General features: G+C 37.4%; 1 protein-coding gene across 2 annotated transcripts in view; it reads left to right on the top strand.

Moving 5' to 3' along the window:
* The window catches only part of ARHGAP6 (Rho GTPase activating protein 6), a 514,399-nt gene that overhangs the window by 23,369 nt on the left and 475,047 nt on the right, over positions 1–15,983 (top strand). The window lies entirely within an intron of this gene.

Below are 15,983 nucleotides of genomic sequence, written 5' to 3'. Positions count from 1 at the left end.
TCAAATAAGGAATTACGGAGATGATATTTGAGGTCAGTCTTCAAATAAGGAATGTGTCTGGCAACAGGGATGGGGAGGAAGGCAAGTAGAAGAAACAGAATGAGCAGAGATATGAAAGAATTAGTAAGCAGGGCAGCATCCAGAAACTAAAAATCGTGTGATACAGTTGGAAGGTAGGTCATGAATTCTTAAATTGTTTTGCATATGAGTTAATTTCTTACCCAAGCATCCTTGAAGATTGAAAAAAAAAAACCAGGACAAGCAATAAATACACACTATCTTTTTAACTTTTAATTTTGAAAAAAAAATTTTTTTTGACCTGACCCCTGCCTCGTGTCTTACGGGATCTTAGTTCCCCTACTAGGGATCAAATTTGGACCCTGGCAGTGAAAGCATTGAGTCCTAACCACTGGACCAGCAAGGAATTCCTGAAATAATTTTAGATTTACAGGAGAGTAGCACAGATAGTTGGAGAAGGCAATGGCACCCCACTCCAGTGCTCTTGCCTGGAAAACCCCATGGATGGAGGAGCCTGGTGGGCTGCAGTCCATGGGGTCGCTAAGAGTAGGACACGACTGAGCGACTTCACTTTCACTTTTCACTTTCATGCATTGGAGAAGGAAATGGCAACCCACTCCAGTGTTCTTGCCTGGAGAATCCCAGGGACGGGGCAGCCTGGTGGGCTGCCGTCTATGGGGTCGCATAGAATCGGACACAGCTGAAGCGACTTAGCAGCAGCAGCAGCAGCACAGATAGTTCAGAGGGCTCCCATATACCTTTACCCAGCTTGCCTAACGTTAATTTCTTATATAACCATGGTGCATTTATGAAAACTAAGAAACACACCTTGGTGACAGGCTTGTTACCAAAGTAATCTTGGAAATGCTAACTGAGGTACTTTTAAGAGAAATACAGAACAGACTTTCGGAGTCTGTGGGAGAAGGCGAGGGTGGGATGTTTGGAGAGAACAGCATCAAAACAAGTATACTATCAAGGGTGAAACAGATCACCAGCCCAGGTTGGATGCATGAGACAAGTGCTCAGGGCTGGTGCACTGGGAAGACCCAGGAGGATGGGATGGAGAGGGAGGTGGGAGGGGGGATCGGGATGGGGAACACATGTAAATCCATGGCTGATTCATGTCAATGTACGGCAAAAACCACTACAATATTGTAAAGTAATTAGCCTCCAACTAATAAACATAAATGGAAAAAAAAAAGAAATACAGAACTTACTTGGATTTCACCATTTTCTTTTGCTAACTAAAATTATTTTACATTTGTTTGGTTAAAGAAATGCAGTTAAAATATTACTGAGGTCATTTTTATTTTAATGAAATTTTAATTGGAGTATAGTTTATTTACAACATTGTGTTAGTTTCTGCTATACAGCAAAGTGAATCAGTTATACGTATATATCCACTCAGTTTTAGATTCCTTCCCCATTAGATCATTACAGAGCACTGGATAGGGTCCCCTGTGCTATACAGTGCATCCTACCGGTCATCTTTTACACTCGTTGTAGTAGTATGTACCTGTCAATCGAGTGGCTTCATATTTTTCACCAGTAAAAGTGGCAAAGGTAAAAATGATCAGTTCTCAAAGTTAGCAAGTTGGCAAAAAAAGAAAAAAAACCAACTTATAAATAGGTATCAAATTTCATAGAGTAATTTGGCAATACCTGCTAAAATATTATCAGTGTGTGTACTTATTACAAAAAATTTTTTTTGCTTAAATTTTTTTTACTTATTAGTGTGTTAGTCGCTGAATTGTGTCTGACTCTTTTCAACTCCATGGACTATAACCCGCCAGACTTCTCTGTCTGTGAAATTCTCCAGGCAAGAATACTGGAGTGGGTAGCCATTCCCTTCTCCAGGGGATCTCTTTCCAGCCCAGGGATTGCACCTGGGTCTCCTGCATTGTAGGCAGACCCTTTGCTCTCTGAGCCACCATCGGAGGGTAGGTAATGTACAACGTTGTGTTGGTTTCGGTGTACAGCACAGTGATTCCGTTATACATATGTATGTATATATGTGTATATACTTTCTTTTTCAGGTTCATTCTTTCAGATTCTGCAGTAGGTTAATACAGAATATTGAGTAGAGTTCCTTGTGATATACAGCAGGCCCTTGTTGGTTATCTCTTTTATATATATTAGTAGTAGTGTGGATTTCACTGTTTTTCACGTTAATGTTCTCTTTCAGTTCCAGTTCCAAGATCCCATTAAGTTAGCACGACTTACTTTCTTCCAAGCAGTCTTGCATGATCTTTCCACATTAAAAAAGTGCCACCCAGGTATTTTGTAGAATGTTCCTCAGTTTTGCTTTGTCTGATGTTTTCTGATGATTCAAGTGGGGTGATGGGAAGAATACATGCAACATCATTTGAACACCAAGGGTCACTGTTCATCTACATTAGTAAAACATAATATGTCTGTTAAGAGTGATACTTTTGAACTGATCAGCCACATCCTCCCGTCCTGCCTGTATGGTAGCATGGTCATATGGTTGTTGAGCAGATGAAATGCTGAGGGTATAGACTTTGGCTAAGGGGCTAAAGAAAGCCACATCCTAACAGTGACAGCACTAGCAACCAACGTACATGACTGGCCCTTCAGCCATATGCTTTCTCTCTAATCTGGATTTTCCCACCCTTCTCCATCACATCAGAGACTCTCTCATAGGGTACTGCTTTGTCTGCCTTTATTGCCTCCCTGGGCCATCAACAAGCATTTCTTTGGGTGTGGTATTTGTTGGCGTGTGAGACTGGGAGAAATCCAAGATCAAAATGCTCTTTGTCATTCCCCTATCAGAGGGGGTTGGAAGAGATGAACTTTGAATAAATATTCATTTACATCAGCAGCATTCCTCTGTACTCGTCCAGTGCTTACTTTTCTCTTGTTAACAGTGCTAGAATAAACACATAATTCTACTAAAATATTAGCAGTGTGTGCTGTTTTCTTTCACTTGCCAAGATTGTTTTATAATAAATACCGTTAGAAAAAATACCATTGGCCAACATCCTCAGCAATTACATTAATATCTCCAAAGAGCAAAGTATGAATTTGCGAGGTGCTTTGTAGAGAAAAATGGAATACACCTGGTTTATACTGCATTCCTTGAATATACTGATCTTGTTACCCTTCAGTTTGATTTTAACTTAAAATATTTCTCTTGGTTAACAAAAGTTGATGCCATTATTTTCTATGATACTGACTAATTAAGTAGCTTTTACAAGGTAAATCTAACATAAGGTTTCTTTAAAACTGAGCAATACTAAAACAGATGTTTGTAATGTGCTTTCCTGGTAGAAATTTGTAGATTAAATTGGATATTCATGTTTGTCAAATAAAATTTCACTCAAATGGAAGAAATGGGTTTTCTCATGATTTTGTCCACTTGTTAATATTGTGTCTTAGTTTCAGCTCTCACTTCTGTCCTTTAGAGATGCAAATAATTATTTCCTTACTTAGTTGAATCCTAGTCCCATATTTCCTTTTGCCTATAGGATAGTTCTCCTTATAGGTTCCATCTCACTTCAAACTCTAAATGTTCAAATAATTAGTGATCTTTTCTCCCCGAAAAGGAATAGTAACTAAGTGAATTAACATATCACAACCAGCTTTTTCTCTAAACTTTCCTATTTTATTCCATGATAACCATTTTTGTAGCCTTAGAACTTTGAAAATATTTTTGACTGTTCCTTCTCTTTTATATTCTATATTCATATGTCCCCATATAAGGGAAGACTTATCCTTCTTTCTACACAGTGGTCATACTTATCTTTTTCTCTCTGTCCATCCTGACACTGACCCTCATCTCTCATGCTAGTCCTTCTAACTAGCTTCCTGAATGAAATTTTTCTCATTTCAATTCATATTTTCTTCTTCTTTAAGCACTAATATTATCATTTGATTCCCTGTTATGTAGTCCCTGTTACAAGTAAGACAAAATATAAAAAAAATTTTTTTAAAGATAAAATATCATGTCATATAGACTCTTCCTATGGTTGTCACCCATTATCAATTGTTTGTACCTTTTGGTTGCTGAAGAGTAAATTTCATGGTATAGATATACCATAGTTTATCTATTAACCTGGGAAATAGTATTTGGCTGGCTTCCAGTTTGGGGTGATTATGACTAGAACTACTATAAACATCTGTGAAAAGATTTCTGTGTGAACACGAGTTTTCATTTCTCCAGGATAAATTCCACGATGGGGATTGCTGAATCATACATTGAATATGTGTTTAACTTTCTGAGAAACTGTCAGACTATCTCCCAGGATGGTTGTGCTATTTTGTATTCCTACCAGCAGTGTGTGAGAGTTCTAGATTTTCTGCATCCTTGTCAACATTTGGTGGTGTTGGTGGATTCCATTTTTATCCATTCCAATATGGGTACATGTGGTATCTCACCATGGTTTTGATTTGCATTTCTCTAAGAATGAACAATGTTTAACATCTTTTCATGTGCATATTGGCCCTTCTTATATTCACTTCAGTGAAGTATCTGTTCAAGTCCTTTGCCTATGTTTAACATTTTTATAAGGTAAAATGCTCCCTAGGTTTCTCTAGGTAAGAGCATAATGAAAGCATCCATTTTCTTGCACCAATGGAAGCAGAAACTTATAGCTTTGGGAGGCAGCAGTGTCAGAAAGGTTGAGTTTCTGGTGAGAGTGGCATCTGTCTGGTGATAGTGTGGTTGCTGCAAGGTTGAGATTTTGGAAGGAACATAAACTGTAGCATCTGGAGTTGGAGGAGGATCAAATGCAGTTTAATTATTAGGTCAGCACTATGCTATTCTAAAATCCTTTTGGAAATTGTTCTGGAAAACTTGGTTCTCAGCCTCTCCATGATCCTCAGGTGTCCAATATCTTTTCAACTACATTTCTGATGAGCTGGAGTCAGCTTCTCAGAACTTAGACAAGAATTAAATACTGCACCAGTTATCTATGGCTAGAATAAACTGTTTAACAAACAACCACAAAACTTGGCTTTGTGTACCATGGAACATTTATTTTTGTCCCTTCTTCTGTAGGTTGATGGAGTAGTTCTGTTAATGTGGGCAGACCTTGGTTGATCTCTGCTGAGCTGCTTATGCATATGTGGTTATGTAGCATGTTGGCAAAAGAGGCTTCATCTCGGGTCCACATTGTCTCTCATTCTCCAGCAGACTCTCACGGCAGAGACAGGGTTGTAAGACAGGGAGAAGATGCTCCAAAGTCTCTTGAGGCATAACCTGCAAACTGTATACCATCAATTGTCTGCTATTGTTCAAGCCACAAGGCCAACCCAAATTCAAAGAATAGGGGCATAGACTCTGCCTATTAATGGAAATTTCTGCCACATTGCAAGGCCCAATTCAGTAATCAGTGCACTCTATATATTAAGTTACTTGGAATTTTGAAGTGAGTGTGTATAAAAAGATAATTCAGAAGGAAATACATCAAAATATTAAATTATCTCTCTAGATGAATTGAAATCTCCTTTTTGCATTTTTGTATTTTCACTCATCTCAAGCATGTATTACTTGTATAAGTTAAGCAATAATTATAAAAAATTTTTTATAGAACTATAGTTGATTTATAATGTGTTAGTTTCAGGTATACAGCAAAGTGATTCAATTATACATATATGTGTGTATATATATATCTTCTTTTTCAGTTTCTTTTCTAGTATAGGTTTTTATAAGATATTGAATATAGTTCCCTGTGTTATACAGTATGTTCTTGTTTTTTTAAAATCTATTTAAAGTGAAGTGAAAGTGAAAGTCACTCAGTCATGTCCGACTCTTTACGATCCCATGGACTATACAGTCCATTCAGTTCTCCAGGCCAGAATACTATAGTAGTAAAGGTCCATATAGTCAAAGCTATGGTTTTTCCAGTAGTTATGTATGGATGTGAGAGTTGGACCATAAAGAAGGCTGAGTGCTGAAGAATTGATGCTTTCAAAATGTGGTGCTGGAGAAGACTCTTGGAGTCCCTTGGACTGCAAGGAGATCAAACCAGTCCATCCTAAAGGAAATCAACCCCGAATATTCATTAAAAGGACTGATGCTGAAACTGAAGCATCAGTACTTTCTTTTGCCACCTGATGTGAAGAGCTGACTCATTGGAAAATACTCTGGTGTTGGGAAAGATTGATGGCAGAAGGAAAAGAGAGTGACAGAGGATAAGATGATTGGATAGCATCACCAACTCAATGGACATGAGTGAGCAAATTCCGGGAGATGGTGAAGGACAGGGAAGCCTGGTGTGCTGCAGTCCATGGGGTTGCAAAGAGTTGGACATGACTTAGCGACTGAAGAGGAACAGCAACCTGTTGTAAAAGTGTGTTGGGCTTCCCAGATGGCCCTAGTGGTAAAGAACCCGCCTGCCAATGTGGGAGAAATAAGAGATAAGTTCCTGGGTCGGAAAGATCCCCTGGAGGAGGGTGTGGCAACCCACTCCAGTATTCTTGCCTGGAGAATCCCCCTGGACAGAAGAGCCTGGCAGGCTACAGTCCATAGGGTTGCAGACAGTCAAGCATAACTGAAGCAACTTAGCATGCACAGGAGCATAAAAGACGGGGTGGTTACTTCTCTCTCTGACGAAGGTGCTAACATTTCTTCCCAGATAGCAAGAACTGTAAATTGTAGTTCTCTGAGGGGTAAACTTTCAAGAGGCTTTTTAGTTCCTCTTCACTCTCTGCCATAATGGTGGTGTCATCTGCATATCTAGGATTATTGATATTTCTCCCAGCAATCTTGATTCCAGCTTGTGCTTCTTCCAGCCCAGCGTTTCTCATGATGTATTCTGCATATAAGTTAAATAAGCAGAGTGACAATATACAGCCTTGACATATTCCTTTTCCTATTTGGAACCAGTCTGTTGTTCCATGTCCAGTTCTAACTGTTCCTTCCTGACCTGCATGCAGGTTTCTCAAGAGGCAGGTCAGGTGGTCTGGTATTCCCATCTCTTTCAGAATTTTCTACAGTTTATTGTGATCCACACAGTCGAAGGCTTTGGCGTAGTCAATAAAGCAGAAATAGATGTTTTTCTGGAACTTCTTGCTTTTTTGATGATCCAGCGGATGTTGGCAATTTGATCTCTGGTTCCAGCTTGAACATCTGGAAGTTCTCGGTTCTCGTATTGCTGAGGCCTGGCTTGGAGAATTTTGAGCATTACTTTACTAGTGTGTGAGATAAGTGCAATTGTGCAGTAGTTTGAGCTTTCTTTGATGAAAGTGAAAGAGGAGAGTGAAAAAGTTGGCTTAAAGCTTAACATTCAGAAAACTAAGATCATGGCATCTGGTCCCATCACCTCATGGGAAATAGATGGGGAGACAGTGGAAACAGTGTCAGACTTTATTCTTTTGGGCTCCAAAATCACTGCAGATGGTGACTGCAGCCATGAAATTAAGAGACGCTTACTCCTTGGAAGGAAGGTTATGACCAACCTAGACAGCATGTTGAAAAGCAGAGACATTACTTTGCCAACAAAGGTCTGTCTGGTCAAGGCTATGGTTTTTCCAGTGGTCATGTATGGATGTGAGAGTTGAATTGTGAAGAAAGCTGAGTGCCAAAAAATTGATGCTTTTGAACTGTGGTGTTGGAGAAGACTCTTGAGAGCCCCTTGGACTGCAAGGAGATCCAACCAGTCCATCCTAGGGGAGATCAGTCCTGGGTGTTCATTGGAAGGACTGATGCTGAAGCTGAAACTCCAATACTTTGGCCACCTCATGCGAAGAGTTGACTCGTTGGAAAAGACCATGATGCTGGGAGGGATTTTGGGCAGGAGGAGAAGGGGATGATAGAGGATGAGATGGCTGGATGGCATCACCGACTCGATGGGCATGAGTTTGAGTAAACTCCGGGAGTTTGTGATGGACAGGGAGGCCTGACATGCTGCGATTCATAGTGTCGCAAAGAGTCGGAAACGACTGAGCGACTGAACTGAACTGAACTGGGGGGTAAACTTGTTTAGATTTTTTTTTTTTTGGTATAAACTTTTAAATGCACCATTTTTGCATGGGAACCTCTGCTTTTAAACCAAACCTTACATGTTTTTGTACTTATTTTTCACAATAGCTGTCAAGAAGTAAGAATGTAAAAGGAGAGACATTTTCCTCTTAGCTCTTAAGCTGGGGGACTGGAGTCATGTGAGAAGGAACTCTGTGCTGTGGACTGTTCTGTTTGACTGTTGTTGGATGAATGGCCGGATGATGGATCTGTGATTGAGGTAATGGGTAAGAAAACTAATTTTCTTTCTCAGCGCTTTCTGGAAAGTCTCAAGTTGTTCTTCACAAAAAATGTAGGGAAGTTCTACAGGAAAACCCTTTATTAAGGAGATTTCAGTTATAGCCTTTAGATTTTTTTTGAAAAGCTTTATTGAAATTTAATTCATATATGACACAACTCACTGATTTAAAATGTAGAATCCATTTGTTTCTAATATAGGCCCAGAATTGTGAAAACATCAATTTTAGAACATTTCATCACCCCAAGAAATTCTGTATTCATTAAGCAATCACTCCCCATTCCTCCTTGTCCCCAGCCCCTGGAAACCACTAATCTGCTTTCTCTTTCTGTCTCTTTGGATTTGCCTATTCTGGGCATCTCCTGTAAATACAATCATACAATATGTAGCATTTCATCTCTGGCTTCTTTTACTTAGCATAATTTTTTCAAGGTTCATGTATCAGGACTTCATTTCATTTTGTTACTGAATAATATTCCAACGTGTGAATATTCCAATGTGAGAGCACATCTGGTTTATCTGTTCATCAGTTGATGGACATTTGGGTTGTTTCTGCTTTTTGGCTCTTTGGATAATGCTGCGATGGATTCTCTTTTACAAGTCTTTATGTGTGGAAATATATTATCAATTCTTTTGGGTATATACCTAGGAGTGGCATTTTGGTGTACACTAAGGTTTAAAGAAATTCACTGCTTAGGCTCATTTGGAAAATATGACAATGGATAGTGCTGGAAAGGTAGTTTTTTTTTTGTTTTTTTTTTTTTTTTTTTTGCCTAACCAAGGTGTGATTCTAAGGCATGTTACATGTAAATATCTGAGGAGAGTTTCCAAAAAGCAGCTCTACAGATGCTTCTGAACAACAAGATCAAAGTTGGAATAAGTGCTCGGCATCTTTAGGTGAGTGTTTGAAGCAAATGTGCAGATTCTGCTGCTTGTTTCCAAGATATACCACATATATAAGAAATTTAATCTTATATTTAATATTGAATGTAAGATATATTGCACATAGTTGTTATTACCATACATACATGATGAATTGGAAAAGATGAAATGGCTCTATGCCCATGGACTGAAAATGAGTAAAAGAAAAGGTAAAGTTATAAACTATCCATTCTGTCAAGAACTATAGGAAATATATGGATGTTTGTTGTTTTTTAAAATGGTATTTTTCTATTGGGAGAAAAGCATAATGAGAAAAAAAGATGAGAAAGCAAGTGATGTTGTCAAGCTTTTGCCAGAATGATATGATTGATAATTACCTGCAGCTGAGCAGAAACCACGTGGGCATGCTTAGAATTTGCTTAAGCAGTTTCTAGGCTTTCTCCCTGTGGGCTGTTAAAATTCTTCAGCCTAAGAGCATTTATTTGAACAAGGAGAATATTGCCTTGTTCTGACTATGGAGTCTATTCAAGCATGCGGAATGCATGTTTCGCTGAAATGCTCCAAAGACAGGTTGTGGAAATATTTATAATGTACACATCAGTTTATTCATATAATTTAAATGCAAGCTTTAATTTTAATTTTTCTCTAAAGTTTTTCAGTGTGTATAAGACCAAATTTATTGCATCATCCATCACATGTGGTGTAACCTTCTTCAGGCTGAAAGCACCCATTCAGCATATCACAACTAAAAGGTTCTCCTCCTTCTTAAATGCCGATGCTTTGAGCTACTTACCATAATTGTCGGTGTGCCAAATCCCAGGCTTCATGCCACTGTTGCTGAAGAATAAGATAAACGACTTTGGAAGAAGTTTTCTCCCAACTGGGCAATCTTCTTGGAACCACAACTGTCCCCTTCTTCCATGCAAGGGAATAGATTTTACTCTCCCCTGTCTCTGTGATTATAGTTTAAGCAAGTCCTTGTCATCACTGTTAATTCACGGGTGCTGCCAACTTGAAGGATATGATGAATGTAAAACAAGGGGGCTCCCCCCCCAATTCTTCTTTAGGCATAATATGATTGCTATGCCTTGATCCTTTATGAAACCAGGTAGTTAGGTGACTGTTTATCCTAGAGACAAGTCTTTTCCCTATACTCTCTTCCATTTACCAGCCAAGAAAAGAATTGATCCCTCAGTCCATCCACCAGCAAGTATTTGTCAAATGCCCGTGCCTCTGTCACTGTTCAAAGCCTTGTAATAATTAAAAAAAAAAAAACCTGCCTCAGCTTTCATACAGATTACCATTCTGATTAGATAGGACACAGGACAAGTTAGAGAATACCTGATAATTCCATCTAAATTGAGAGGACGGAGAATTTGGAATGATTAGAAGTGATTAACAAAGACCTCATAGAAGGCAGGGGACCTTAAACTGGCTCTGGAAGAAGATAGACTGTCAATATATGAAGTGGAGACTCTTCCAGGCTTCTGAGGTTGGGGAGGAAATAAGAACAATGGCTCAGAGAGAGAAGCAGTCTGAACAACAGCTCCAAGGAAGAAGCAGTCCCTGCATGCATGAGATTATAACTGGAGTTTCAGTTATAGGATAAAGCAGCAAAGAAAGCTGGTTTGTAAGCACCTGAGCAAACCTTTTACTTTCTTGATGTTTCCTTGTTGGTCTCATCACATGTTTTCAATAGAAGATTCTTCAAAGGACAAGGACAGTTGTGGTCCTTTGAAAAACTGAAAAGCTAGTTTTTCAGGGACAGCTGAAAAACTGTTTTTAACTGTTTGCATGTATATATTCAATTTGAAAAATGCCATGAAGCAAACAAAAGCAGAGCTAGGATGAACACCCAATTCCATGTATGAGCTTCCGTCTTCAATTCAATGAAAAGATTAGTCCTTTTAGGTTTTTGTTTGTTCAGATGGGAAGTAAAATATAGACATGGACCTAGAAGATAATGCAGATGACAGGTTTGCTTTCTTGAGTGATGGATGTGGAATCAACAGCTTGCCTGATGAGAGAGCAGTGAGGATGAATTAGAATGCAGACTCGGTTTTCCAGGGCACTGCTTTTGTCTTCTTTACATTTTATTGGATTTTAAAATTATGGGATCAGAAGCTTATCAAAAACACTGCTGTAAGTGTTCAACACATTGAATATGATTAACAACAGGATTCAGTCCTCTGTTAACATCAGCAGTCATCCAAATGTGTATTTTTTTCTAGCATAAAATCATAGCTGTAGGGCTGACCATTTGCTTATTAAAGATCACTTAAAATCTTAATGTAAATTGGCTTAAATCTAAAAGGGAGCTTAAACAATCATAATTAAAGTTCACATCTACTTTTAGAACTCAATGGGATTTGGGAGTTGGTGCTGTAGCAGGTTGGTGATGATCTGTCAGTATTTCCCTCCTCCCTTTTCTCTCTTGTTCTTACTCTTACTACACACACTCTCTAAAATATATGACAAAAGTAAAATCCTGTGAAAATTTATTTTGAAGCCACAGCATCATACAGGTGTCTAATTCAGAGGGAATATCTTTAAAATAATTTGCATTATTTTTGTAATCTGTACCAATGTCCCTTTTTTATTTCAGTCTATGTTTCTGCCCCCTTCCACTCCTGCTGCTTTGGCAGTCTTTTCCCCTTTCACATTTCTTAGATTCTGGGTTTTCATTCCTGATTTTTGGCATTCAGAAATCCCTTCAGATGAGACTTTCAATTCATGCTTCCTAAAACCTCTAATTTTCAGGTTAGCTAAATTATAAACTTTCCCATTTACAAGTGTGGCATTCCTCTGCAGTCTAACATTTGTCTAAAAATAGAATTCATTATCCATTAGATCGTATTCATTTTAGTATACCAAATTAGTGCTTTAACCTTTTGTTCTTACTAGCTAATAATATTTTCAATTTAAAAATGTAAGTCTTTTAGTCTGGGGCTACATATGATTTTTCTTTCATCTGTTGAAAATGATTATTTTCTTCCTTTGGGCTGGAAATCAAAACTTGAATTTAATATTAGGAGAGTAGTAATTTGGCCCTATTTTCTCTGTCTGCCAACTGACTCCTTGTTCAGTGGACAGATACCAGGAAGAGTTATTGTTACAACTGAAAACAAGTGGAGATTTTAATGGAGGGTATAGAGTGAATTTTATTTTTTTTTCATTTATTTTTATTAGTTGGAAGCTAATTACTTTACAATATTGTAGTGGTTTTTGTCATACATCGACATGAATCAGCTATGGATTTACATGTATTCCCCATCCCAATCCCCCCTCCCACCTTCCTCTCTACCCTAGAGTGAATTTTAGATAGCAATTTTCACTAAAAATATCTAAACAGTGCAGTCAAATTAGTTGTGTGGTTGTGCAGACAATTCATTTAAATGTCTGAAATTTGGTTATTTGCACACAGAACCCGAACATTATTTCAATCTTCAGTTTTGAATGTCTGCCAGCTTGCCAGCAACTTTCGAAGATTTAGTTCTGGCAGATTTACCTCAGACCACTGATTTTGCACTGCTTCTGTCAGTATTTTTCAGTGTTATGCTTGCTCTTTTTTGACTTTGTCATTTTCTTCAGTCTAACTGTGAACATTATTCAGAATTTATTTTATGGTGAAGTAGATAGTCTTAGATACCAATTGCCTAATAAAGGCTCTCTTTCCCACTTTTTTTTCTTCTCATGGTATTGTTTATATTTTGCCTTCAATAGTTGTCCCACCGCTGTATGAAAAACTTGCACTAATTGTTGTCCCTATCTGCCCAGTCCTCTGATTTGCTTCCTTATGGGAATTCAGAGTAAGTTTTTTCCTGACTTCGTTGAAAACTGTCATTCTTGTAGCTCTGGCCATATTGTTTTGTCAGGAACAACAACCTTCTTTGTTTATGAACATTATTTCTCATTTTTCTTTCTCTGTAAGGAGAAATTAATCACTTTATTATCTGAATGTTGATGGAACTACTCAAAAACTAACTTCAGAGAGTCTCAAAAGAATCATTTTGACTTAAGCCACCCAACCACTGATAATTAGGAGGATTAAAAATGCCAATAAAAACATTATCAAAATTTTTATTTACTATAGCTAATACTTCAGAGGAAGGGGTAAAAACAATTACAGAAAAGTTTAATTAGGTTTGAGAAGAAGTTGGGGGGACAGAAATATATTTAAACTTAGTGAAGTGACTTTTTGAGTCTTTCATGGAGAGACATTTGAATGAAAACTCTGCTAATTGTCAAAAGTTAGGTTTTCTTTTTCCTCTATTGGTGTAACAGGGTTTTCTCTCAAATAGGAGCTGAAATAATTAGCCTAGTGATTTTTGCTTCCACACATTATTAGGGGAATAATCCTGATGGTGTGAAAGTGAAAGCAAAATTTAGAATAATTTTTTTAAGGTTGGAATTGTTAGGATTTTATTTTGTGGTCCCAGAAGAGTCTTGGATGGTGGCAGGATTTTGTATAAAATATTACCATTGTTCCCTTTTGCTATATTTTAATGAAATTGCCTGCCCTAAACATCAACTTGACCGTTTCAACTCTTATATTTGAGGTGTGCTGCTGGCATAATCAGACCACGATAAAACCCATGATGTACTGAGTAATGAATGCTATGTAATAAGGACTTTTTAAAAGTGACTTTTCTTCAGAAAAATCTCTATCTTGCTAACTGTTAATTGCATATTGATTAATCAATTATTTTTCCCTCTTGCATCAAATTTTTCTGCTTAAATTTATAGCTTATAAGTATGCTAATAAGGCACTACCTTAAAGCAATATTTTAATTAGAAAGTAGTTCAATTTTGGTATTATAGAGCTTTTCATGCAGATATTTTTATCAAATTGATCATAGCATAAAATTATCTATAACATAGAAACTGGAAAATTCCAGTTTATAACTGACTGAAGTTATTGTTAAATTTGGCCTGACCAAAATTTGTATTTCATATTCCATGGTTACCAGTGAACTCTCTGTAACAAGCTGTGATTTTCTTGTGATGGCAAGAATACTGAGTGATTGTGATTTTTTTCTGGTGTCAGCCATTCACATGATTTAGGGCTTCCAATTTCACATTGTGGACAGAAATGATGATGCTCAACTGGGGTCTGATTTACTGAGCATGGAGATAGTAGCCCCTTCCCCAAATCTCAGTTGATTTCAGACCAAGCAAGTCTTTTAATTCTGTGAGCCTTAGACTTAATTCTGAGGATAAACCTGGGGAAAAAAACCTTATCCCAATCCCTGTCCTGAAGAATCCTGGAAAATTTCCATAATCTTCTTCCTTAAGCCATTGGGGATCTTTGTTCACTCTACAAACTCTAGATGTGCCTGTTACCATGAAGCTTTAGGAATTTTTCTGATATCTCTTCTAGTATCCTGATAACTGTAAAGAAGGGGAAAAAAACTATGCAAAAAAGACGACTCTCATTTACAGTCCATTTCTCTAGTTGGCTCCCTTTCTGCATTAACAGTAAAAAGTTAAAACAAATTGCCATTTTATGTTGAATTCATGTTGAATAATAAATGAACAAATAATCTAAATGAACAAATAATCTGAATGAACAAATGATCTCTTGCTGATGCTAGTAAAAATTACTATCTGTTGAGCTGATTGACCAATTAATGAACATGAATGCCTACTACTTAGAGTGTTTTTGCTTAGGGTGTTCATATAATTTATTGTAAAAATTAGGACACTTTGATATGCAATGTTGTACAACTATCATCACTATTTTCAAAACTCTTCATCATCCCCAGTGGAAACTCTGAACTCATTAAACAATAACACTCATTTCCCCTCCCCTACCAGTCCATGGTAAAAACAGAGGTATTTTTCCTGTCTTTATGAATTTGTCTATTCTATATTCACATAAATGGAATCTTGCAATATTCGTCCTTTTGTGTCTGTATTATAGTTTTGTGTCTGTGTTATTATTTATGTCTGTGGTGTTTCAAGATTGTACATGTTTTAGCAGGTATCAGAATTTCTTTTTTATGGCTTAATAATATTACTTATACATTTATATATTACTTTATTATATATAATAATATATATTATTTTATATATGTAATGGAGTAGAATAATATTAATATATGTGGTAATATTCCATTATATAAATATGTTGTTTATCCATTCATCTGTTGATGGACACTTGTGTTGCTTTTTACCTTTTGGCTACTGTGAATGGTGCTGCACTGAACACTGGTGTACGAATAAAAGAAAATTAGGACACCTTGGAGTGTGAAAAGGTGCACTATGAATAATTACACCAGAGTAACAAGCATAACATAAAACTACTGATCAAACCTCACCTGAAATGTCTTGTTCTCCTCCCTTCCACCGGCATTCAAGTGGTACCCACTTTAGAAGGGCCAGATCAACTCTCTTCCAAGAAGGATCTTTGGAGTACTTTGTCCTTCCTTTGTCCGAGTTATTGAGGCATCAGTGGTCCAAGCATGTCAGAAATTAGAATGTTTTACGTACCTAGGAAAGAATTATGTGCTGTTATTTGAAGTGTATTTGCTCTCTCTTACCATTTAGAATGTAAGCTTCCTGAGTGCAGAGACTGTCTCCTTGAAGCACTGACAAACACCGCAGTGCCCAAAGTCAGGAGGGAAGAAATTCCTGTTTGAGAAGTTGACTATAAATGATGCTGTGGTAAATATCTTCACATATCCAACTTTAACTCCACATCTTATTATTCCAGTAAGAAGCGTTGCCAAAAGAGGAATCAGTGATTCAAGGGTTATGAATAATGTTAAGAATTTAGGAATATTGCAGAATTACTTTCTGGAAAGGTTAGGCCATTAAACATGCCTCTGTGTATTTCACGTGCAACATTGAATAGTTAAA

This window comes from Muntiacus reevesi, chromosome X, assembly GCF_963930625.1.
Source record: "Muntiacus reevesi chromosome X, mMunRee1.1, whole genome shotgun sequence".
Classification (NCBI taxonomy): domain Eukaryota; kingdom Metazoa; phylum Chordata; class Mammalia; order Artiodactyla; family Cervidae; genus Muntiacus; species Muntiacus reevesi.
This window is presented reverse-complemented; position numbering and strand designations above follow the sequence as displayed.